This window comes from Hyperoodon ampullatus (genome assembly GCF_949752795.1).
Source record: "Hyperoodon ampullatus genome assembly, chromosome: 1".
Lineage (NCBI taxonomy): Eukaryota > Metazoa > Chordata > Mammalia > Artiodactyla > Ziphiidae > Hyperoodon > Hyperoodon ampullatus.
Genome location: NC_136914.1, coordinates 5042688 through 5070671, shown reverse-complemented (window position 1 = coordinate 5070671; position 27984 = coordinate 5042688).

The following is a 27984-nucleotide window of genomic DNA, read 5'->3' as shown; positions in this document are numbered from 1 at the left end:
TTAAAAAGCTAAAGGAAGCCCAGTCTTGGGGGGAGTGGCTCCCACACTTTCGTAAGTTTTATCTCCAGGAGCCCCACAAGATTTCTCATCGGGAAAATCAGAGAAATATCTGCTAGTTCTTCCCACGGAGGGAAAAGTAACCATTCTGAAATATGCCTAGAGATCTCTGTTATCCGTAACAAAGCCTGGCCTCAAAGGAAACTGTTTTAGGGACTTCCCTGGTTGTCCAGTGGTTAAGACTCCGCACTTCTACTGCAGGGAGCACGGGTTCAATCCCTGGTCGGGGAACTAAGACCCCATATGCCACATGCCAAAAAAAAAAGGAAACTCTTTTACAAGAGCATAATGGACTGGGGTTTTCCCAAACCCTAACCTGGGGAAGGGAGATACCTATTTCCAGCCCCTGCTACCCTTCCTGTCTCACTTAAGGCAGGGGAGGAGGAACTGAGAAGCACGTGTGAAGGTCACAGCCCAAGGACACAGGCTCACTCAAAGGCAGAACTAATCACAGGGCTAGAATACTTCCCTCCCCCCACACCTCACCAACACCAGTGGGGCTCCTGTGAAAATTACAGGAAATGATAGCTGAAAGAACTGCAAGCCTCAGACCCTATCAAGGAGTCTGTAGGAAAACCTAAAGACAGCAGGGCAGAAAAAAGCAAGGACCAGAGGAAATTTTAGACTCTGACACTATAAAACTACAGCAAACAGTAAACCCAGCTTAACTTCTAGACAAATTAGCAAAAATTCATACTAAAGGCCTATTTATGTTTATGTATATCAAATCACCATGATATGCACTTTAAATGTCTTACAATTTTACTTGTCAATTATACCTCAGTAAAGCTGAAAAAGGGCTTCCCTGGTGGCACAGTGGTTAAGAGTCCCCCTGCCGATGCAGGGGACATGGGTTCGTGCTCCAGTCCGGGAAGATCCCACATGCCGCGGAGCAGCTAGGCCCATGAGCCATGGCCGCTGAGCCTGTGCCTCCAGAGCCTGTGCTCCGCAACGGGAGAGGCCACAACAGTGAGAGGCCCGCGTACCACAAAAAAAAAAAAAGCTGGAAAATATTTTGAGGTCCTATTTAACTCAGTTCCTTTTACCCAATGCATCATCATGTTCAGCTTTCACAAAAAAAAAAAAAAAAAAAAATTACAAGCCGTGACAGAATGCAAAAAACACAGCCTAAAGAGACAAAACAAACATTAGAACCAGACTCAGATATGGCAGAGATTTTGTAATTATCAGGCCAGAAATTTTAAATAGCCATATGCTAAGGATTTTAAAGAAAAAAGTAGACAACATACAAAAGCAGGTGGGTAATATAAACAGAGAGATGGAAACTCTAGGAAAGAAACTGAAGGAAATGCTAGAAATAAAAAGTACCATAACAGAAATGAAGAATGCCTTAATGGGCTCATCAATAGACTGGTCACAGCCAGGAAAGAATCAGCAAGCTTTAAGAAATGTCAATAGAAACGTCTAAAACTGAATGAAAAGAGAAAAAAGAGTGAAAAAAGACAAAATAGACTAAGAATTGTGGAACAATTACAAAAGATATACATAATGGGAATACCAAAAGGAGAAGAAAGAGAGAAAGAGACAGAAGAAATCGTTGAAGTGAATGGCTGAGACTTTTCCAAAATTAATGACAGATGCAACACCACAGATTCAGGAACCTCATTAAAAATGAGCAGGATAAATAATAAAAAATCTTCACCTAGGTATCTCATAGTTAAAATGCAGAAAAATCAAATCACTTTCTATTTGAAACCACCAAAGTCATTTGTTTCCTTTACTGAACACCAGCTATGTGACATTCTAACTTAACCTCCTAAGCCTCAGTCTCTTATATAAAATGAGGTAGTAATATCTAAGAGATGTTGTGAGAATTAAATTAGATATTGCAGCTAAAGTACTCAGCATATTGATAGATTGACCAATCTATCTATCTATACCTATCTACCTATCCTCAGTATGTGCTAGTTATAATCAATTATTACAGATGATGAGGCACTGGCCCAGGAATTCTTCATTTTTCTGTTGGCAAAAACCTGGTCCTGGCCTGAGCCAAGCCTCATGAGGAGCTACATGACCCCAGGTGTGAGGGTGAACAGTTGCCTGGGCAGAAAGCCAGACAGAGCATTCTCTTAACCTCCTTAATTCTCAGGAACATGCTCTTCTGCTTACCTCTCCAGGGTACTTGCTACTTCTTTGCCAAGTTCCTGCACCATATGGCCCAGTCCTAAACCACATGGCTTCCATTCTTCCTAATTCGTAATATCACAAGTTCCTTTAACTCTATTCAAGGGCCTTTCTGAAATGGTCCTTACACTCTTGGACTCTTTACTATTTTCTAACTCCATATTTTCAACATGTTTGCTATTCTTATATTTTCAATACACAGGAGCTGACACAATTTTAATGTCAACATTTTCCCACATATAGAGCATAGTATTTAGAACATAGGAAATTTTTTCCGCCACAGAGACATTCTCATGCCTGTGATTAGGATACTTAGAGCTGATGTTGTACACTGTAAGGGCACCATGATACCCTGAATCATTCCTGGAGCCCAACATATGCTGGAAGTTACATACAAAGATACAGTTTAATTGCCAAGAGAAATGAAAGAGGATTCCATGCTTCATTTGTGCTCATGAAAAGCATCTGGAGAGGCTGGGACTCAGAATGCACACCGACATTCCCACATCTTCTCTGCTCCCCAGTTTCCTCACGTGCCACAGTTATTCCTAAGCTTCTCACTCAAAAACACCCTCCAGAGAACTTCTCCCAGATTATTAAGTTTCAATTATCCCTCCCTTTTGTTTTCTATTTCCTATCGTAAGTCTCTTTATTATGTGGGTTGAATTAACCTCTGACCTCAGCACGGTTCTCTGCCCCCAACCCATTTCTCCTGATCCTACGTTACAAAACATTCCAAGACCCAGTTGAAAATCTGAATTGCTCTTGGATTGCAAAAAACAAAGAACCTAAACAGGCAGAGACAAAAGCACACTCACCTGTAATTCAATCTCAGCCCCGCCACAGACAAGTTGCTGGCGTCCCTTCCTGCAGCTGCAGTTTGAGTGCCCTGTCCTCCGTCTCCTACCTTTGCTGCTGAGGGGCTTCTGCCCTGGCTCTCTGCCAACTTGTAAGGCAGCGCAGCAGGGCCCAGCAGGAGAAGGTCACCACTGCCTCCACACCCCCACAGCCCAGGGCCCATCCAGCTCTATCCTCACTTGCTTTCCTCTGGGGCCTGCCCTGACCCTCTGTGGCTTTAGAAAAATAAAAGTACCTTCTAGACAGGAAAAATGAGGCCACTACCTCTTCAGAGTCCCTAAAAATGGAGAGAGTATTAATTACCTCTTCCTTCCTCCCCGCACCCCCGAAAGTGTTCAGTAACCCTCCTGGGGAAGGGACGAGGAAGAAGTTAGATGGCTTTGATATCATTCTTCCTCCAACCCTTCTTATCTCTCCTTCTAGAGTCTGCCTTGATGAATCAGCCAAGCCCCTCTTCCCTGAAGAGACTGGGTGATCTTCTATCTCCCCAATGGATAGATTATTTTGTACAAAGCTCATTTGCTAATACAGTGTTTGTCCTGTGAGTCCATGGAAGGTGGCAGTAGGGAAACAGAAGAAAGGAACTTTTAATTTCAATATTTACCTCAAGCATATAAAAGATCTAGAGTATAATGTAAAGAGCAACCTTATACCAACTACTCAGGATTCACAAATCTTAATATTTTGCTCTATTTGCTTCAAAGCTCTTTTTCTGTTCACCCTTATAGGTACAGTTGAAGCCTCCCCATGATTCCATTTCCCTTGTTACTTCCCAAAGGTAAGCATGATCCTCTCATTTATTTCCTGACTTTTCCCAGAGGGCAGGCTGAATTGGGGAACAACTTAGTGGGTGCAGATGGCAAAAACTCCAAGAAATGCTCAACTTTCTGGCCAGAAGACCAAAGAAAAGGGTCCCCAAGAGCCAGAGAAACACATACAGCTTCCCTGGCATTGGTTACTTCCTGCAAAATTGGCCACATCTTCCAGCTGACACCTGCCAGTTGGGAACATCAAGTCAAGTTCCTCTAAGTATCACACCTCTTTGCCCATGCTACTGTTGCCACAATCATGCTTACCTTTGGGGTTCCACCCTCCTGACCTCTCAGCAACTAATAACAGGGGGTGTGAGGACAGATGGCAGTCCCCTGGGGACCCATCCGTAGTGCTCTCCCTCCCAGTTTCTCTCTTCCCCAGTTCCAGTACCACAGGGACAGGTCAAGAAGTCTGCCTCTAAGAGGTTGATCAATGGTGGGACAAGGTACTAGCTTTCCCTCCCGTCACACATCCCCACATCTTTAAAGTGGCTCTCTGGAGACTTTCCTTGGTTTCGGATAAGGGGAAGCATCTCTAGCTCTCCTCCATGAGGGTTGGGGTGGCATCCATTGCACATTGCACTCTGCCTCATAAGAACTACTTTCTCTCTTCTGTTGATTAAGGGTGTGGGAGCTAGAGTGGTAGATAAGCCAGTCTTGGAGCATCTCGGAAAACTTGTGGAGAGGAGGCTAATAGTAGCAACATTCACTAAATGCTATTTGTAAGTGTAGAATAATATGGTATCCTAGATACCTTTTGTCCTCAACTTTTGATCTTTGTCACAATTTGGGGACAACACGAAAATCATACCAGACATATTCATGCAAAACCAATTATTAGATTGGAAAAGAACTAATCCCAGTGTACAATAAAAAATAAGAGCAAATTTTTCAAATTGTTCTACATCCATCTCATGTTGACTTTCTCTAATCCAGTGTTAGATTCTAATCAAGTGTTTTTGAAATGGGCTTGGGACCCATAGGTGAGACATAAAATCATTTTAGTCAAACAAGTGTACGTTGATCAGCATCAATTAAATAGAATAGAATAGATCAGCATATCTATATTTTGCGAAATTTTGGTTTGGAAAGCCACTGTACTAACTGGCAGAGAAGAAAAAGGAGATGGTAAACTATGCACATGTGGCAGGAAATCTGTCATGCTGAGAGTTGCACAGAAGAGTCCTACAGGAAAAAGGCAGGTTTTCTCTCACCTAATGAATGATGGGTCCAGAGAACCACAGAGATTATGTAAAACACAAAATGTCAGGTATTGGCATTTGAAATTTTCTTAAGGATGGAATATACAATTTCCTCAAATCCATCTATATCCCCCCCAAATCTGTACGCTTCCTGGATTTTTATTAGAAATCACAAATATAACAGCAATAGTTTTCAAGGATCCCTACTTCCACTAATACATACTTCCAGGTCCCAACAAACTCTCAGTTGTATAAACTGCTCAACTCGATTCTGAAACAGAAAGCTGTTTAGCTTTTCAAAGTTAAAAACCAAAATCAAGAAAGGCCATTTTGGTGACTGTTTCCATGTGTAGAATTGTGCCCAGTTTAACAAATATTTATTGAGAGCCAACTCTGCAAGTCACCGTGGAGGACAAAGATTAAGTGAACATGAGAAATTTTTCATTGAAAAGAATGTACCTAAATTTCCCTAGGACGACAAAGGATTATGCATTTCAATTCAAGCCAATTAAGAAAGACTTAGTTTGACTTAAAAATTTTTTATGTTTACAAATAGATGAAGCTCAATGCAAAATTCAAGTGGGGAGAACCCCTTGAACTAAGTAGACTAATCTCATTTAATAAACATGTATACAAAAACACTTACTCAGTGCTACATCTAGAATTTTATTAATCAAAACATGCAGTGTTTTGTACCTGGTGATGTACCCAGTAGATTCATTTTCTCTCACTTCAGATAGCCCAGGGGTTCAAGTAGGAAAGCACCTAGAGACTGAGCTACCTCTGGCATCTCACTTTTCCATGAAGTGTAGGAGCTCACGGAGGCCATGCTGGCTTGTATCTTCAGAGGAGCCACGTGAGAGACCTGAACCGCCACCTTTTGGCTTGAAAAATAGAACAATTACCGTAAGTGACCAAAATGATATAAGAGAAAATTATATTATTAAATATCCCTGAGTAGTGACTAAGCTAAAAGTGAAAAGAAGAAAAGCCCAGGGCTTCCCTGGTGGCACAGTGGTTGAGAGTCCGCCTGCTGATGCAGGGGACGCGGGTTCGTGCCCCGGTCCGGGAAGATCCCACATGCTGCGGAGCAGCTGGGCCCGTGAGCCATGGCCGCTGAGCCTGCGCCTCCAGAGCCTGTGCTCCACAACAGGAGAGGCCACAACAGTGAGAGGCCCGCGTACCGCAAAAAAAAAACAAAAAAAAAACAAAAAAAGCTCAACTCACTTCTTTAAGAGCAATAGGCTTTGGTTAAATGCTTGTTGAATTATAGGAATTTGATGATATTTCTACCTCAGACTGTTTGAATTTAATTCCAGCCCCTCTGGTTACTAGTTTTATTACTCTTTGGCACCACTTTCTTAACTCCTTTGTGTCTTAATTCCACAATCATGAGATCTTGTTATGAAGAGTAACCCATGTAAAGCCCTTAGCACAGGGCTTAACATACTTTGTTTATAAAGGTTATCCTTCAGTATTATTAGTGGTAATACTATTCCATTTCCTGAAACTTCTTGCTAGCTAGATCCGATTTCCTGAGGTAATACCACACTGTCAAAATATCTACCTATATTGGGCTTCTCTGGTGGTGCAGTGGTTGGGAGTCTGCCTGCCGATGCAGGGGACACGGTCTGGGAGGATCCCGTGTGCCGCGGAGCGGTTGGGCCCGTGAGCCATGGCCGCTGGGCCTGCGCGTCCGGAGCCTGTGCTCCACGGCGGGAGAGGCCACAACAGTGAGAGGCCCGCGTACCACAAAAAATATATATATATATCGACCTATATAGTGTGGGTGAGGGGGAAACTGCCTACATTTTAAACTTTTCTTTTTAATGTTGGTTTTAGCATTTCTTTTGCTTAAAGCCAGTGTTCAGGGTGACCTAATTTTAGAAGCAAATGAACTTAATAATTCTTTTTCATCACAATTAGAATGAATTGTTCTGCCCTTCCTGTAGGCAGAAACTGAAATCCAAATGAGATTCTGAAGTGGAAAATAACTTTCACAAGTAAGTACTGTCAAGGCTTGTGCCAGATGCTACTCTGTTAGTTTTTAGTGCATTAATTTCAGCATCATTGTATCCTAATATTAGCTGACACCACAAAGACTCAAGCGGATCAAGACTCTTGTTTCTTCTCACTCCTGGTCCCTTTGTTCAGTTCCAGGACCCATTCCCTGTTACCACCAGGTTTATAAATTTATCTGCCTGCCTGTCTGCACCCAAGAGTAAATTCTCTTCTTAGAAAGTGGTTGGGTAGCCTTCTGTTCAGTATCAGACCTCAATTTCTTCACCGGAAAAGTGGACATAGTAATAATGTCTTCTTAGCACGGAGCCTAGCACATAAGAAGAAGTTTAATAGTAATTATTATTAGCTATCATGACTTTTGTTATTATTATTTTTAACCAGCTCCATCTTGATATGTATGCTTTTTCTAAAAGACCATAGTTAGACTCTGGCTTCTTATTTTCCCTTCTGGGATTTCCAAAATCACCAACTAGGCAGCTGTCCACTAAGCCAATGCCTACAGCTTGGCCCAAATTAGTCCTTAAAGGACTGGGACAAAGTCTTCTTTTCTTTTTTATCTGCTACAGAAGCTAGCACAAATGTTAACGAAGATTTTAAAATAATTTTCTTTTATTTAACTGCATCCAAAGTCACAGAATAATTTTTCAGAAGTTGCTTTTCCCTTTTCTTGTGTATATTTTTAAAAATTATGATAGAATAATGTAGATTCTCCATTGGGAAAAAAAGAGAGAGAGCGAGAGAATGAAAATCAGAGTCAGTTAAGGAAGAAACGTAGAAGTTTTTGGCCCTAGATTAAGGACATACGTAAGGAGAAAAAACCCTCAAACCAGGAGGTTTCCCAAGGTAATAATTTTCTTTGGGCTAGTGATTCTGAAAGCACTGTAATTGTTATTTGGAAGTGATTCAGGACTTTAAAGTTTGTTTTGAAAGTGTATAAAAAACACAAATCAACAATTGATGTTTCTAAGTTCAAATGAAATAAATTTGAATCCATGACAATATTTACTCAAAATCTATGACACTGAGAAAATATTTGCTTTAATAATACAGCTGTCAATTTACAGTATGTAAGGAGGCCAAAATGTTTTTAAGATAAGGGGGTCCTTCTGTCAAAACCACTTAGAATTACGAACCTAGACTAATAGAGTTTGAGGCCAGATCCTACTATTATATGGCCCCAAACACTTGGAACCCATGTCACCACAAGGGAAAAACAGAAGACCCACCACAGTAAAGTTCAGCTCTTCTTGTTTCCTACCATAGCTTCCTGCTGGCAGCCCCTGTGTTATTTGGCCTCCACAGGGAGCCCCAGCAGGTCTGCAAAGTCAAACAAACCAGTCGTTTCCTTGCCAAGCATAGTGGTTAAGACATTAGGTCTCAGTGTATATCCTGGCTCAGGTATTTACTAGACCTGCGGCTTTAGGTAAATCACCTCTCAGCACATTTCACATATTCATTCATTCATTAATTCATTCATTCAGTAACTGCTTTTGAGCACCTACGATACGTTGTCATGGAGGATGTAATCAACAGTGTGTACAAATGAGCATAGTCTTTGAGGAAGACCCCATAGGTGGACTAACCAATAGCCACTGTCCATCCTCTCCACTGCTTCTGTTCCACAGTGAGCTGCATGGCCCGACTTAACTTCCTTGAGCCATTTTTTCTCATCTGTAAAATGACTGAGTTGATCTATATTTCCACTATGATCTGATCAGGCTCCGTGATGATATCTGCCTGAATTCTGGGTGCTGGGCTAGAGAGGGGAGATAAAACATGATAGCAGGTGAGGGCCACCAAAGCTGTGGAAGGAGTCAGCCATCATCTTCTTAGCATGTCCATGGCAGAACCACAAGTTGTCTCTGCCCCAAATGTCTCCCCTACCAAAGCATCCATCAGTGGTGGGGCACAGAACCTGGGAAATCACAGCACGTTCTTCCCAGCATCCAACAGTCATGTAACAGTAAAATTAGGTTAAAACAAGTATCAAGGGCAGAAAGAGATCACAAAAGAATGAGGATGTCATCTGTCCTGAGGAAGGAAGAAAGGCAGGTCCATATGATTTGCCTGGTGATGAACTACATATAATACTCCCAGCATGTGTGTGATAAAGAAAATTTGTCACTAAAGGAGTAGATTTGATATTTGACTGTGGTCATTTTGTATAGCTTTGGTTATCCTCTTGTATCCTCTAAACCTAGGTCGCAACTGGTTGGTGGACCAGTTCCCTCTTGAAGGGTGCTGGAACTCCTGATGTCTTGCAGGGTAGAAGGTAGACCCCGAAGAGGACTTAGGGGCAGGAAGGAGGATTCAAGCTTGCTCTCTTGTCTTCCTTCTCTTGACCTATACTTTGATGAGTAAATGTGGCTAATAACAGTCCTCCCGGTGGAAGGGAATAAAGAAAGCCTTTGAAGTGGGATTTAGGAAGGAGGTTGGGCAGGGAGAATTGGAGCTAGGGGGAAAGGATCCATAATTTACTCACATTATCCAGATTCTGATTTTAGTTTCCTTTGTATTATTCCCCAGCTTTGGGGTAAAATTTTAACTGTTTAGCCTCTTCTCTACTATAGGATATGAAGAGAAGGCTATAGGGTGTGAAAAGAAGGCTCATTTGTCAGTTAAGATTTGATCAGAGGAAAAAGACAACTAGAAGTTATATAATCATAAGGGATTTGTTATAGGGATTCGACCATAGGTAATTACAGGATCTGGTTAAACTGTCTATGTGAAGCTGTTGGCTTTGCATCTGGTGCTGGATCCTAAAGTAAGCAGGGAAGGAAGTTAGGTGGGGAAGATGGATGTGAAATCAAAGAGAACAAAGACAAACTGGAATCCACAGAGACAAACCAGAACCCATATTTCTCTCCCTGCCTCCAAACCTGCCATGTTGATGATGCAGTGTCCTACAGGAGAAGCTGGTGCCCTGAACCATAACACTAAATATGCACATGGTCCAGGAGTCAGAGAAACTGCAGGAGGACCCAGAGGGGACTGAAGAGGCTGCAGGCTAGGCTGCACACCCAGCCAACAAAATGAGCCAGAAGATAAAAGGTCACATGCACGAGTGACAACACCTGGTGCCTCTAGATTGCCCTTCCGGACATAAAGAGAATATGGCTGCTTCTTCACCTTCCAAATCTCATGCAAATTGTCTTTTGTAGCCTCTTAACTCAAATATATGCAAGGAAAAAGAGGGACTTCCCTGGTGGCGTAGTGGTTAAGAATCTGCCTGCCAATGCAGGGGACCACGGGTTTGAGGTCTGGTCTGGGAAGATCCCACATGCCGCAGAGCAACTAAGCCCATGCACCACAACTGCTGAGCCTGTGTGCCACAACTACTGAAGCCCGCATGCCTAGAGCTTGTGCTCCGCAACAAGAGAAGCCGCCTCAATGAGAAGCCCGCACACCGCAACGAAGAGTAAGCCCCGCTCGCCGCAATGAGAAAGCCCATGCGCAGCAACGAAGACCCAACGCAGCCAAAAATAAATAAATAAAATTAAATTTTAAAAAAATGCAAGGAAGGGATTTCTGGGAAAAGTAATTCCAGTATAGCTAGCCTGACAAATACAAATCCACCACAATTCATTTTTCCACACTTGTACCAGATTATTAAATGAGGGAGTGGTGCTCTAAGGCTCCCATGGTGGAAAAAGTAATCAGCTAGTGTTTCAAAGAGGACAGTCTGAGAGCTAGGGCAGCATGATCTAGCTGTCCCTCCTGTCCTAGAAATTTCACTTACAGTGCCAACTCATTAACTTGTAATATGGAAAGAGGTCTTTTCTTATACAAGTGCATGAACCATGGGTATTCTTCAGTATGAGCTAGTAGAACCATCTCTTTAACTTTTCTTCTTCTCCCTCTCCCACATCCCTGCTTCATTGCCCATATGCCTGTGAACTCCTGGGTCTTGGACTTTCTTCCCAATTCACTAAACCCAAAGGATGGCTCTTACACCACCAGTCTAACCATGTACACATTTAACATTCCTACCAATTGAGTTAAACTGCCTTTGAAAATATTTCCACTGCCCTTTATGATAAAAGATACGTTTTCAATAAATAAAAATGCTAAAATTAAGGATTAAGGGACTTTGGCTTCTAGTTAAAATGTAGAAAATCTCAACTCACTATCCCCTGCCAAGCAAGAGCAAGCTAAAAAAATGAAAGTAAATGATAGTAAAAACTATGAAAAGATACTATATTATTTGACACTATATCAAAGTATCAAATCATACTTGAAACCATCAAAAAGCTGAGGAATTAACCTAAAAGAACTAAAAGAAACTTAAATGAATTAAATTCCAAAAAGGAACAACTCTTTTTAAGAGAGGAAATACACATGCCTGCTTTTATCCCTGGCAGAAAAATGACAGAGTAAACCTGCCATTGACAAGGGTGCAGAAAAAAACAGCCTGACCTTGAACAAATGTGGGATGGTTGTCTGTGGCTGGGCCATATAGCAGAGAAAGATCACAAGATTCTCACTGATTCACATATCCCAAGACATACTAACGAGAAAATACTGATTCTTTGCTCTAAACATTTGAAGCCAAAGGCTAATTGAATATAATGAAAGCTCCTACAAGTCTAGAAATGTATCAGTTACAGATCAGATTGCCTTTCTATTTCTACACACCCCCTTCCCCAACCTAGCAGCTCAAGAGAAGAAAGAACATACCCTTTGCTAAGGATAAAATATTACTTACTTCCACCTCTACTATTTTTTACATGTGTTGGTCATGAGTAAAAAAATTACAAGCTATGTGAAGGAGTAAAGTGTGACCTAAATTCAAGATAAAAAACAAACACTTGAAGTCATTCAGAGATGACATGATTTTGGAATTAACACAAAATACTTTAAAATAACTATGACAAATATGTTAAGGAATATATGGAAAAGGTTAAAAATAAGATAAACGTGGAATTTCAGTAAAGAAATGAAAACTACAAAAGAGAACAAAATGATAAGTCTAGAAATGAAAATTACAATATCAGAAATGAAGAACTCATTCCATGGAGTTAGGTAGACCAGAAAGTACACAAGAAAGAAAAACTGAAGATAAATCAATAGAAATTATTCAAACTGAAGCAAAAAGAGGGGGAAAAGAGCAAAAAAGAACAGAGCATCTAAACCCTGTAGGACAACATTAAATGGTCTAACACAGATGAAATTTGAGTTTTAGAAGGAGAGGAGATGAGAAGTTGGGGTAAAGGAAATACTTGAAGAGAAAATATTTACTAGTTTTCCAAAGTTGATGAGAGGTATTAAACCATGGATCTAAGAAGTTTAGCAAACTCCGAGCAAAATACAAAGAAAATGAAATCTAGACATATCAGAGTCAAAATGCTGAATACTGAAGATGTAGAATCATATAAGCAAACAGATCAAAGAGATGTAACACATTCAGGGGAACAATATTAAAAATGAATCTGACATCTGATCAGAAACAGTAAAGGCTACAAGACGATAAAATAACATATGTCAACATTGAACTCTATACCCAGTAAAAGGATCCTTCACATTAAAGATAAAGATGTTTTTGGACAAAGCTGAGATAATTCATCTCCAGCACACGTGACATATAACTATGTCCACAAAAAGAAAAGAAAAAAAACCTTTTACTAGAGAGTACATAGAAACCTTATTCTTAGTCGTCAAAAACTTGAAATAATTTAAATGTGCATCAACAGGGAATGGAATACTATTCAGCAACAGAAAGGATCAAACTACTGATAAATCGTCAATATGGATGCATCTCACAAACATAATATTCAGTAAAGGAAGCCAGACACAAAAGAATATATATTCTATGCTTCAGTTATAAGAAGTCCAAGACCCACGGTAACTACCCCATCTATGGTGATAGAAATCAGACCATGGTTGCCTGGAGCAAAAAAGATTGACTGCAAGGGACAAGAGATACTATCTGGGGTGATAGAAACATATTCTGGATCTCAATTTGGGTAGTGTTATATGGGTGTATACAGTTTTCAAAACTCATAAAACTGCACACTTAGTATCTGTGCATTTTATTGCATGTAAGTTATCTCAACAAAAAATGTAAAATTAAAAAATATATATTGAAACTATATGGGGTAGTTGCAATAATTTTACCACTTACTATTCTAACCCACTTGTACAATAGTAAGCAAGCATTCAGTTCTGAGCTTCCTGGAAACTAAGGTCAAGGGAATGTCTGTATTTTACCTGAGAGAAAAGGTCTTTGACATATAGAGGCTTGTTAACGCATGAATAAACTTAAATATATCAGATTTGCTAGCTGTCACCTTGAAGCTAGCTCAGGGCCATAATCTTTACCACCGATCTTTAGCTTCATTGATTGCAATGCTCTCCCAAGTGTGCACTCTGCCTCTACTCTTTTCTCCCTCCAATCTATTCCTCAATATACAGAGATATTAGAAAACAGATATAGCAATGACTTCCTATCGACTACAAATAAAATGCAAACTTTGTTGTAGTGTGACATATAAGATATTATATAACCTCACTCCTATTTTGTACCTTAAAGTCTTGTAAAACGTAATTGTTAAAGTGTCCTTGCACATTGTGTGTTGTTTACAATCCCCATGTCTTGTTCATGCTCTTCCCTGTACCCAGAGTTGCCTTTTCAGCCTATCTTATCCTCAGTAACTTATTCATCCTTTCAGGCTTAGCTCAGGTGTCATCGTTTGTTCAAGATATGTTCCTTGAACCATCACGTTCCCACAGTACCTGGTGTAGATCTCTAGCTTAGCACTTAGGCTATTTAAGCTCATTAACAAATACGGGAGGACCTTCAAGATGGCGGAGAAGTAAGACGTAGAGGTCACCTTCCTCCCCACAGATACATCAGAAATTCATCTACATGTGGAACAACTCCTACAGAACACCTACTGAACGCTGGCAGAAGACCTCAGACTTCCCAAAAGGCAAGAGACTCCCCACGTACCTGGGTAGGGCAAAAGAAAAAAGAAAAAACAGAGAAAAAAGAATAGGGATGAGACCTGCACCTCTGGGAGGGACTTGTGAAGGAGGAAAGGTTTCCATACACTAGGAGCCCCTTCGCGGGCGGAGACTGCGGGTGGCGGAGGGGGAAAGCTTCGGAGCCACGGAGGGGAGCACAGCAACAGGGGTGCGGAGGGCAAAGCGGAGAGATTCCCACACAGAGGATCGGTGCCGACCGGCACTCACCAGCCCGAGAGGCTTGTCTGCTCACCCGCCGGGGCGGGCGGGGCTGGGAGCTGAGGCTCGGGCTTCCGTCAGATCCCAGGGAGAGGACTGGGGTTGGCGGCGTGAACACAGCCTGCAGGGGTTAGTGCACCACGGCTGGCCGGGAGGGAGTCCGGAAAAAAGTCTGGACCTGCCGAAGAGGCAAGAGACTTTTTCTTCCCTCTTTGTTTCCTGGTGCGCGAAGAGAGGGGATTCAGAGCGCTGCTTAAAGGAGCTCCAGAGACGGGCGCGAGCCACGGCTAAAAGCACGGACCCCAGAGACGGGCATGAAACGCTAAGGCTGCTGCTGCCGCCACTAAGAAGCCTGTGTGCAAGCACAGGTCTCTATCCGCACCTCCCCTGCCAGAGCCTGTGCAGCCCGCCACTGCCAGGGTCCCGGGATCCAGGGACAACTTCCCCGGGAGAACGCACGGCGTGCCTCAGGCTGTTGTAATGTCACGGCAGCCTCTGCCACCGCAGACTCACCCCACATGACGTACCGCTCCCTCCCCCACGGCCTGAGTGAGCCAGAGCCCCCTAATCAGTCGCTCCTTTAACCCCCTCCTGTCTGGGTGAAGAACAGGTGCCAGAGGGCCACGTACATGCAGAGGCAGGGCCAAATCCAAAGCTGAACCCCAGGAGCTGTGCGAACAAAGAGAAAGGGAAATTTCTCAATGCAGCCTTAGAAGCAGCGGATTAAATCTCTATATTCAACTTGATGTACCCTGCATCTGTGGAATAGCTGAATAGACAACAAATAATCCAAAAATTGAGGCAGTGAACTTTGGAAGCAACTGTAGACTTGGGGTTTGCTGTATGCACCTGACTAGTTTCTGATTTATATGGTTATCTTAGTTTAGTTTTCAGCACTTGTTATCATTTGTGGATTTGTTTATTGGTTTGGTTGCTCTCTTTTTTTAAATATGATTTAAAAATTTTTTATTTTAATAACTTTATTTTATTCTTTTCTCTCCCTTTTCTTCTGAGCCATGTGGCTGACAGGGTCTTGGGGTTATGCCTGGGTGTCACACCTGAGCCTCTGAGGTGGGAGGGACGAGTTGAGGACATTGGACCACCAGAGACCTCCCGGCCCCATGTAATATCACTCAGCAGCATCTCTCCCAGAGATCTCTGTCTCAACACTAAGACCCAGCTCCACTCAATGACGAGCAAGCTCCAGTGCTGGACACCCCATGCCAAACAACTAGCAAGACAGGAACAGAACCCCACGCAATAGCAGACATGCTGCCTAAAATCATACTAAGTCCACAGACACCCCAAAACACACCATTGAACGCAGTCCTGCCCAACAGAAAGACAAGATCCAGCCTCATCAACCAGAACACAGGCACATGTCCCCTCCACCAGGAAACCCATTGAACCAACCTTACCCACTGGGGGCAGACACCAGAAACAACAGGAATTATGAACATGCAGCCTGCAAAAAGCAGACCACTAATACAGTAAGTTAAGCCAAATGAGAAGACAGAGAAATATGCAGCAGGTGAAGAAGCAAGGTAAAAACCCACCAGACTAAACAAATGAGGAAATAGGCAGTCTACCTGAAAAAGAATTCAGAGTAATTATAGTAAAGATGATCCAAAAACTTGGAAATAGAATGGAGAAAATAAAGAAACATTTAACAAGGACCTGGAAGAACTAAAGAGCAAACAAACAATGATGAACAAACAACACAATAAATGAAATTAAAAATACTCTAGAAGGAATCAATAGCAGAATAACTGGAATGGATAAGTGATCTGGAAGATCAAATAGTACCAATAACTACTGCAGAGCAGAAGAAAGAAGAAAGAATGAAAAGAATTGAGAACAGTCTCAGAGACCTCTGGGACAACATTAAACACACCAACATTCGAATTATACGGGTTCCAGAAGAAGAAGAGAAAAAGCAAGGGACTGATAAAATATTTGAAGAGATTATAGTTGAAAACTTCCCTAATATGGGAAAGGCAATAGTTAATTAAGTCCAGGAAATGCAGAGAGTCCCACACAGGATAAATCCAAGGAGAAACATGCCAAGACACATATTAATCAAACTATCAAAAATTAATTACAAGGAAAAAATATTAAAAGCAGCAAGGGGAAAACAACAAGTAATATACAAGAGAATCCCCATAAGGTCAACAGCTGATCTTTCAGCAGAAACTCTGCAAGCCAGAAGGGAGTGGCCAGACACATTTAAAGTGATGAAAGGAAAAAACCTACAACCAAGATTATTCTACCCAACAATGATCTCATTCAGGTTTGACAGAGAAATTAAAACCTTTACAGACAAGCAAAAGCTAAGAGAATTCAGCACCACCAAACCAGCTTTACAAAAAATGCTAAAGGAACTTCTCTAGTCAGGAAACACAAGAGGAGGAAAAGACCTACAATAACAAACTCAAATCAATTAAGAAAATGGTAATAGTAACATACATATCGATAATTACCTTAAATCTAAATGGATTAAATGCTCGAACCAAAAGACATAGACTGGCTGAATGGATACAAAAACAAGACCCTTATATATACTGTCTACAAGAGACCCACTTCAGACCTAGGGACACATACAGACTGAAAGTAAGGGGATGGAAAAAGATATTCCATGCAAATGGAAATCAAAAGAAAGCTGGAGTAGCAATTCTCACATCAGACAAAATAGACTTTAATATAAAGATTCTTACATGAGACAAAGAAGGATACTACATAATGATCAAGGGATCAATCCAAGAAGAAGATATAACAATTGTAAATATTTATGCAGCCAACATAAGAGCATCTCAGTACATAAGGCAAATGCTAACAGCCATAAAAGGGGAAATCAACAGTAACACAATCATAGTAGGGGACTTTAATTCCCCACTTTCACCAATGGACAGATAAACCAAAATGAAAATAAATAAGGAAACAAAAACTTTAAATGATACATTAAACAAGAGGGACTTAATTAATATTTGTAGGACATTCCATCCAAAAACAACAGAATACACTTTCTTCTTAAATGCTCATAGAAAATTCTCCAGGATAGATAATACCTTGGGATACAAATCAAGCCTTGGTAAATTTAAGGAAATTGAAATAATATCAAGGATCATTTCCAACCACAACGCTATGAGACTAGATATCAATTACTGGAAAAAAATGTGTAAAAAATACAAACAGATGGAGGCTTAACAGTACACTACTTAGTAACCAAGAGATCACTGAAGAAATCAAAGAAGAAACCAAAAAATACCTAGAAAGAAATGACAATGAAAACATGACGACTCAAAACCTATGGGATGCAGCAAAAGCAGTTCTAAGAAGGAAGTTTATAGCAATAAAATCCTACCTCAAGAAACAAGAAACATCTCAAATAAACAACCTAACCTTGCACCTAAAGCAAATAGAGAAAGAAGAACAAAAAACCCCAAAGTTAGCAGAAGGAAAGAAATCAAAATCTTTTTTTCAGACTCATCAAGAAAAAGCAGAGAAGACTCATATCAACAGAATTAGAAATGAAAAAGGAGAAGTAACAACTGACCCTGCAGAAATACAAAAGATCATGAGAGATTACTACAAGTTACTATATGCCAATAAAATGGACAACCTGGAAGAAATGGACAAATTCTTAGAAAAGCAAAACTTCCGAGAGTGAACCAGGAAGATATAGAAAATATAAACAGACCAATCACAAGCACTGAAATTGAAACTGTGATTAAAAATCTTGATCAAACAAAAGCCCAGGACCAGATGGCTTCACAGGTGAATTCTATCAAACGTTTAGAGAAGAGCTAACACCTGTCCTTCTCAAACTCTTTCAAAATCTAGCAGAGGGAGCAACATTCCCAAACTCATTCTACGAGGCCACTGTCACCCTGGTACCAAAACCAGCCAGAGATGTTACAAAAAAAGAAAACTAAAGGCCAATATCACTGATGAACATAGATGCAAAGCTCCTCAACAGAATACTAGCAAACAGAATCCAGCAGCACATTAAAAGGATCATACACCATGGTCAAGTGGGGTGTATCCCAAGAATATAAGGATTCTTCAATATACACAAATCATTCAATGTGATACACCATATTAACAAATTGAAGGATAAAAACCACATGATAATCTCAATAGATGCAGAAAAAGCTTTTGACAAAATTCAACACCCATTTATCGTAAAAAACTCTCCAGAAAGTAGGCATAGAGGGAACTTACCTCAACATAATAAAGGCCATATATGACAAACCCACAGCCAACATCATTCTCAATGGTGAAAAATTGAAACCATTTCCACTAAGATCAGGAACTAGACAAGGTTGCCCACTCTCACCACTATGCTTCAACATAGGTTTGGAAGTTTTAGCCAGAGCAATCAGAGATGAAATAGAAATAAAATGAATCCAAAATGGAAAAGAAGAATTAAGACTGTCACTGTTTGCAGATGACATGATGCTATACATAGAGAATCCTAAAGATGCTACCAGGAAACTACTAGAGCTAATCAATGAATTTGGTAAAGTGGCAGGATACAAAATTAATGCACAGTAATCTCTTGCATTGCTATACACTAATGATGAAACATCTGAAAGAGAAATTAAGGAAAAACTCCCATTTACCATTGCAACAAAAAGAATAAAATGCCTAGGAATAAACCTACCTAAGGAGACAAAAGACCGGTATGCAGAAAACTATAAGACACTGATGAAAGAAATTAAAGATGATGCACACAGATGGAGAGAGATACCATGTTCTTGGATTGGAACAATCAACATTGTGTAAATGACTCTACTACCCAAAACAATCTACAGATTCAATGCAATCCCTATCAAACTACCAATGGCATTTTTCACATAACTAGAACAAAAAATTTCACAATTTGTATGGAGACACAAAAGACCCCGAATAGCCAAATCAATCTTGAGAAAGAAAAACGGAGCTGGAGGAATCAGCCTTCCTGACTTCAGACTATATTTCAAAGGTACAGTAATCAAGACATTATGGTACTGGCACAGAAACAAATATAGATCAATGGAACAGGACAGAAAGCCCAGAGATAAACCCATGCACATATGGTCACCTTATCTTTGATAAAGGAGGCAAGAATATACAACGGAGTAAAGACCACCTCTTCAATAAGTGGTGCTGGGAAAACTGGACAGGTACATGTAAAAGAATGAAATTAGGACACTCCCTAACACCATACACAAAAATAAACTCAAAATGGATTAAAGACCTAAATGTAAAGCCAGATACTATGAAACTCTTAGAGGAAAACATAGGCAGAACACTCTGACCTAAATCACTGCAAGATCCTTTTTGACCCACCTCCTAAGGAAATGGAAATTAAAAACAAAAATAAACAAATGGGACCTAATGAAAGCTTTTGCACATCAAAGGAAACCATAAGCAAATCAAAAAGGCAACCCTCCAAATGGGAGAAAATATTTGCAAATGAAGCAACTGACAAAGGTTTAATCTCCAAAATATACAAGCAGCCCTTGCAGCTCAACATCAAAAAAACAAACAACCCAATCCAAAAATGGGCAGAAGACCTAAATAGACATTTCTCCAAAGAAGATATACAGATTGCCAACAAACACATGAAAGGATGCACAACATCACTAATCATTAGAGAAATGCAAATCAAAACTACAATGAGGTACCACCGCACTCTGGTCAGAGTGGCCTTCATCAAAAAATCTACAGACAATAAATGTTGGAGAGGGTGTGGAGAAAAGGGAACCCTATTGCACTGTTGATGGGAATGTAAATTGGTACAGCCACTATGGGGAACTGTATGGAGTTTCCTTAAAATACTAAAAATGGAACTACCGTATGACCCAGCAATCCCACTACTGGGCATATACCCTGAGAAAACCGTAATTCAAAAAGAGTCATGTACCACAATGTTCATTGCAGCTCTATTGACAATAATCAGGACATGGAAGCAACCTAGGTGTCCATCAACAGAGGAATGGATAAAGAAGATGTGGCACATATATACAATGGAATATTACTCAGCCATAAAAAGAAACGAAATTGGTTATTTGCAGTGAGGTGGATGGACCTAGAGTCTGTAATACAGAGTGAAGTAAGTCAGAAAGAGAAAACTACTGTATGCTATTACATATATATGGAATCTAAAAAAAAAACAAAGGTTCTGTAGGATCTAGGGGCAGTACAGGAATAAAGACGCAGACTTTGAGAATGGACTTGAGGACACAGGGAGGGGGAAGGGTAAGCTGGGATAAAGTGAGTGAGTGGCATTGACATATATACACTACCAAATGTAAAATAGATAGCTGTTGGGAAACAGCTGCATAGCACAGGGAGATCAGCTTGGTGCTTAGAGGGGTGGGATAGGGAGGGTGGGAGGGAGAAGCAAGAAGGAGGGGATATGGGGATATATATATACTTATGGTTGTTTCACTTTGTTATACAGCAGCAACTAACACAACCAGCAGCAACTAACACTCCAATAAAGATGTTTTCAAAAATACGTATTGAGCATCTACTATGCACCAAGCACCATCTCAACCCTGAGAATACATCATTTAACTTAACAAACCATCTTAACATCAGGTAATTAAATTTGTTAATTTACCTTGTCCAGCTAAATCACCAATTCCATGAAGCCAAGTCATGGTTTTTAAAGTTTGTACCTGCAGCACCAAGCACTGTGCCTGGCACATAATAGCTGCTCACCACAAATTCCTGTGAATTGAAAGGAACCAAATGATGGAACAGGACAGAAGATGGCTACATGTTGATTAGCAGGAATGGTAAAGATTGATTCAGAGCTGCCTGTGAAGCACAAGCCACAGGGGAGGACTCTCAGCTGCAGGGAACAGCAGCGCAGCTCTGGGGGCCACAGGGGAAGACGTGCTGAAACCAGACTTCACAGACTACACAGTTTTGCCTAGATCTGCCCCTACATGAAGCAGCCAGTTATAATTTCAAGACCACATAAGTGCTGAGTTTTGAGTGGTGGCAGATCCCTGCTGACATCCCACTGAGGATGTTTGATTGCCCCCCTATATTCCAAACCAGATGTCTTTGGATGGCAATCTCCTTTCTCTCACCCTGGGGTGGCCAGAGGGGAAGTTCGATTAGAAGTATGTGGGCAATAGGGTAAAGGTTTAAAAAATTATATTCCATGACTGATTGCCTAAGATTATGTATGAGGAGTGATCATGAAGTAGTGAGAGCTGTTTTCATGTGTGACTTGTCTTATGTTTTAATCACACGTCATATATGGAATGTGTGTCATTTTATACAATGTTTGAAAATTACCACAACCTAGAGTATTTGGCAGGAACAGTGACATTGTTACTGAGTGCTGTTTTGCTAGGTAGGTGTACCCTGGTTTCTCCTCAGAGCGTGTATGCAATTATGACTATGAAGAGTCTTTTCTTTTGAGAATATGTAATTCCAGGCATGTTACCCAAGAGAAGAAGAAAGAAACGTTATATTTATAAAGTTGTGATCATCTAAACACTTCACAGCCTTTGAATGATTGTTATAAACTACTTGACAATAATGATAAAAATGAAACTTTGTGAATATATAATGGACATACGTGTGGAATTAAAAAGTCAATTAAAATTATGAAAGTGATAATAAAGGATTCCTGTACTAAACAATTATCATACTTCTTGCAGGCATTTACCATTATTATCCAAAGGTTTTCTAAGGGAATCTAGGTGGGGATTTGACAGACATGAAAACAGTAACGTTGAAACATAGACTTGTATTTATTTACTTATTTGAAATATAGTTTATTTACAATGTTGTGTTAGTTTCAAGTGCCCAGCAAAGTGATTCAGATATATATATATGTATGTATATATATATATTCTTTTTCAGATTCTTTTCCATTATAGGTTATTAACAAGATACTGAGTATAGACTTTTTAAAAAACCAGTTCTTGCTGTAGCTAAAAGAATACAACTGACTATACAAGAGAATAACCATATTTTTATTTATTTATTTTTGGCTGCGTTGGGTATTCGTTGCTACACACAGGTTTGTCTAGTTGTGGCGAGCAGGGTTTACCCTTTGTTGTGGTGCACAGGCTTATTGCAATGGCTTCTCTTTGTTGTGGAGCACAGGCTCTAGGCTCACGGGCTTCAGTAGTTGTGGCATGTGGGCTCAGTAGTTGTGGAACGTGGGCTTAGTTGCTCCACGGCATGTGGAATCTTCCTGGACCAGGGCTTGAACCCTTGTCCCCTGCATTGGCAGGCAGGTTCTTAACCACTGCACCACCAGGGAAGTCCGAGAATAACCATATTTTAAGAACCTAAGATTTGAAGTTAAAGATGTCAAATGCCAAGAAAAAAAAAAGAAAAGAAAGAAAAAGAAAAAGAACCAGTTATGAGGTTGATAATAATGGGATTCTGTCTTTGGTCACATGGAGCTAAATCCCTGTCAGTATTAGATCTTGAGGGACAAATATGGCTAACTCAGCATGAGAAGTAGAAATGTCATCAGACGCTAGAGTTGCACCCAGCAGAGTATGAAAAGGGAAATTTAAAGAGCCGTTTTATCTGGAGTGTGTAATTTTCAAAATGATTTAGAGCTGTAGTTCTCAAACTTTATGGTTCATAGAAATCACCGGGGGTGCAAATTCCTCATTAATAGTGGGACAGGAATCTGCATTTTATTCTGATGTAGGGGTCTCCAGATCATGTTTTGTTTTTTTTGTTTTTTGGGTTTTTTGTTTTTTTTTTTTTTTGTGGTATGCGGGCTCTCACTGTTGTGGCCTCTCCCGTTGCGAAGCACAGGCTCCGGACGCGCAGGCTCAGCGACCATGGCTCACGGGCCCAGCCGGTCTGCGGCATGTGGGATCTTTCCGGACCGGGGCACGAACCCGTGTCCCCTGCATCGGCAGGCGGACTCTCAACCACTGCGCCACCAGGGAAGCCCCGTGATCATGTTTTTAAAGTAGCATATAGAAAGAACGAATTCTTATATAACTGACATTTTTCACTATGACTTTACTACATAATTTAACAGTGATGAGACTAGATTTTTAAAATTCAGCAAAACTTTTACTTGGGAAATAAATTCATTTAAAAATATTTACCCAGAGGAGACCTTCAAAATGACAGAGGAGTAAGACGTGGAGATCACCTTCCTCCCCACAGATACATCAGAAATACATCTACGTGTGGAACAACTCCTACAGAACACCTACTGAACGCAGACAGAAGACCTCAGACTTCCCAAAAGGCAAGAAACTCCCCACGTACCTGGGTAGGGCAAAAGAAAAAGAATAAACAGAGACAAAAGGATAGGGACGGGACCTGAGCCAGTGGGAGGGAGCCGTGAAGGAAGAAAGGTCTCCACACACTAGGAGCCCCTTCACGGGTGGAGACTGCAGGTGGCAGAGGGGGGAAGCTTCAGAGCCATGGAGGAGAGCACAGCCACAGGGGTGCGGAGGGCAAAGCGGCGAGATTCCCGCACAGAGGATCGGTGCCGACCGGCACTCACCAGCCCGAGAGGCTTGTCTGCTCGCCCGCCGGGGCGGGCGGGGCTGGGAGCTGAGGCTCGGGCTTCGGTCGGATCCCAGGGAGAGGACTGGGGTTGGCGGCGTGAACACGGCCTGAAGGGGTTAGTGCGCCACGTCTGGCCGGGAGGGAGTCCGGGGAAAAGTCTGGAACTGCCTAAGAGGCAAGAGACGATTGTTTCATGGTGCGCGACGAGAGGGGATTCAGAGCACTGCCTAAATGAGCTCCAGAGATGGGCGCGAGCCGCAGCTATCAGCGTAGACACCAGAAACGGGCATGAGACGCTAAGGCTGCTGCTGCCGCCACCAAGAAGCCTGTGTGCGAGCACAGGTCACTTATCCACACTTCCCCTGCCGGAGCCTGTGCAGCCCACCACTGCCAGGGTAACGTGATCCAAGGACAACTTCCCCAGGAGAAGGCACGGCGCGCCTCAGGCTGTTGTAACGTCATGGCAGCCTCTGCTGCCGCAGGCTCACCCCACGTAACGTACCGCTCCCTCCCCATGGCCTGAGTGAGCCAGAGACCCCTAATCAGTCGCTCCTTTAACCCCCTCCTGTCTGGGCGAAGAACAGGTGCCAGAGGGCGAGGTACATACAGAGGCGGGGCCACATCCAAAGCTGAACTCCAGGAGCTGTGCGAACAAAAACGAGAAAGGGAAATCTCTCCCAGCAGCCTCAGGAGCAGCGGATTAAATCTCCACAATCAACTTGATGTACCCTGCATCTGTGGAATACCTGAATAGACAACGAATCATCCCAAAATTGAGGCAGTGGACTTTGGGAGCAACGATATATATATATTTCCTTTTTCTCTTTCTGTGAGTGTATATGTTTATGCTTCTGTGTGTGATTTTGTCTGTATAGCTTTGCTTTTACCATTTGTCCTACGGTTCTGTCTGTCCGGTTTTTTTTTTATTATAGTTTTTAGGACTTGTTATCATTGGTGGATTTGTTTTTGGTTTGGTTGCTCTCTTCTATCTTTCTTTTTTTATTACTTTTCAATTTTTTAAATTTTTAATAATTATTAATTTTTAATTTTAATAACTTTATTTTATTTTATTTTTCTTTCTTTCTGTCTTTTTTTCTCCCTTTTGTTCTAAGCCGTGTGGCTGACAGGCTTTTAGTGCTCCAGCCGGGTGTCAGGTCGGAGCCTCTGAGGTGGGAGAGCTGAGTTCAGGACATTGGTCCACCAGAGAGCTCCCGGCTCCACGTAATGTCAAACGGCTAAAGCTCTCCGAGAGATCTCCAACTTGACGCTAAGACCTAGCTCCACTCAATGACCAGCAAGCTTCAGTGCTGGACACCCCATGCCAAACAACTAGCAAGACAGGAACACAACCCCACGCAATAGCAGACACACTGCCTAAAATCATACTAAGTCCACAGACACCCCAAAACTCACCACTGGACGCAGTCCTGCCCAACAGAAAGACAAGATCCAGCCTCATCAACCAGAACACAGGCACATGTCCCCTCCACCAGGAAGCCTACACAACCTATTGAACCAACCTTAGCCACTGGGGGCAGACACCAAAAACAACGGGAACTACGAACATGCAGCCTGTGAAAAGGAGACCACAAATACAGTAAGTTAAGCCAAATGAGAAGCCAGAGACGTATACAGCAGGTGAAGAAGCAAGATAAAAACCCACCAGACCAAACAAATGAAGAGGAAATAGCCAGTCTACCTGAAAAAGAATTCAGAGTAATGGTACTAAAGATGATCCAAAATCCTGGAAATAGAATGGAGAAAATACAGGAGACATTTAACAAAGACCTAGAAGAACTAAAGAGCAAACAAACAATGATGAACAAACAACACAATAAATGAAATTAAAAATTCTCTAGAAGGAATCAATAGCAGAATAACTGAGGCATAAGAATGGATAAGTGACCTGGAACATCAAAGAGTGCAAATAACTACTGCAGAGCAGAAGAAAGAATGAAAAGAATTGAGGACAGTCTCAGAGACCTCTGGGACAACATTAAACACACCAACATTCAAATTATAGGCGTCCCAGAAGAAGAAGAGAAAAAACAAGGGACTGATAAAATATTTGAAGAGATTATAGTTGAAAACTTCCCTAATATGGGAAAGGAAATAGTTAATCAAGTCCAGGAAGTGCAGAGAGTCCCACACAGGATAAATCCAAGGAGAAACATGCCAAGACACATATTAATCAAACTATCAAAAATTAATTACAAGGAAAAAATATTAAAAGCAGCAAGGGAAAAACAACAAGAAACATACAAGGGAATCCCTATAAGGTTAACAGCTGATCTTTCAGCAGAAACACTGCAAGCCAGAATGGAGTGGCCAGACATATTTAAAGTGCAAGCCAGAAGGGAGTGGCCAGAAATATTTAAAGTGATGAAAGGGAAAAACCTACAACCAAGATTACTCTACCCAGCAAGGATCTCATTCAGATTTGATGGATAAATCAAAACCTTTACAGACAAGCAAAAACTAAGAGAATTCAGCACCACCAATCCAGCTTTACAACAAATGCTAAAGGAACTTGTCTAGGCAGGAAACACAAGAGAAGGAAATGACCTACAATAACAAATCCAAATCAATTAAGAAAATGGTAATAGGAACATACATATAGATAATTACCTTAAATCTAAATGGATTAAGTGCTCCAACCAAAAGATATAGACTGGCTGAATGGATACCAAAACAAGACGTGTATATATGCTGTCTACAAGAGACCCACTTCAGACCTAGGGACACATACAGACTGAAAGTGAGGGGATGGAAAAAGACATTCTATGCAAATGGAAATCAAAAGAAAGCTGGAGTAGCAATTCTCACATCAGACAAAATAGACTTTAATATAAAGACTCTTACACGAGACAAAGAAAGACACTACATAATGATCAAGGGATCTATCCAAGAAGGAGATATAACAATTGTAAATATTTATGCAGCCAACATAGGAGCACCTCAATACATAAGGTAAATGCTAACAGCCATAAAAGTGAAATCAACAGTAACACAATCATAGTAGGGGACTTTAATACCCCACTTTCACCAATGGACAGATCAATCAAAGTGAAAATAAATAAGGAAACAAAAGCTTTAAGTGATACATTAAACAAGAGGGACTTAATTGATATTTGTAGGACATTCCATCCAAAAACAACAGAATACACTTTCTTCTCAAATGCTCATAGAAGATTCTCCAGGATAGATCATATCTTGGGTCACAAATCAAGCCTTGGTAAATTTATGAAAATTGAAATCATATCAAGGATCTTTTCCGACCACAATGCTATGAGACTAGATATCAATTTCAGGAAAAAATCTGTAAAAAATACAAACACATGGAGGCTAAACAATACACTACTTAATAACCAAGAGGTCACTGAAGAAATCAAAGAGGAAATCAAAAAATACCTAGAAACAAATGACACTGAAAACACGATGACCCAAAACCTTTGGGATGAAGCAAAAGCAGTTCTAAGAGGGAAGTTTATAGCAATACAATCCTACCTCAAGAAACAAGAAACATCTCAAATAAACAACCTAACCGTGCACCTAAAGCAATTAGAGAAAGAAGAACAAAAAAACCCCAAAGTTAGCAGAAAGAAAGAAATCATAAAGATCAGATCAGAAATAAATGAAAAAGAAATGAAGGAAACGACAGCAAAGATCAATAAAACTAAAAGCTGGTTCTTTGAGAAGGTAAACAAAATTGATAAACCATTAGGCAGACTGAGAAAAAAAGGGAGAAGACTCAATAAATAGAATTAGAAATGAAAAAGAAGTAACAGCTGACCCTGCAGAAATACAAAAGGTCATGAGAGATTACTACAAGCAACTATATGCCAATACAATGGACAACCTGGAAGAAATGGACAAATTCTTAGAAAAGCACAACCTTCCGAGACTGAACCAGGAAGAAATAGAAAATATAAACAGACCAATCACAAGCACTGAAATTGAGACTGTGATTAAAAATCTTCCAACAAACAAAAGCCCTGGACCAGATGGCTTCACAGGTGAATTCTATCAAACATGTAGAGAAAAGCTAACACCTATCCTTGTCAAACTCTTCCAAAATATAGCAGAGGGAGGGACACTCCCAAGCTCATTCTACGAGGCCACCATCATCCTGATACCAAAACCAGACAAAGATGTCACAAAGAAAGAAAACTACAGGCCAATATCACTGATGAACATAG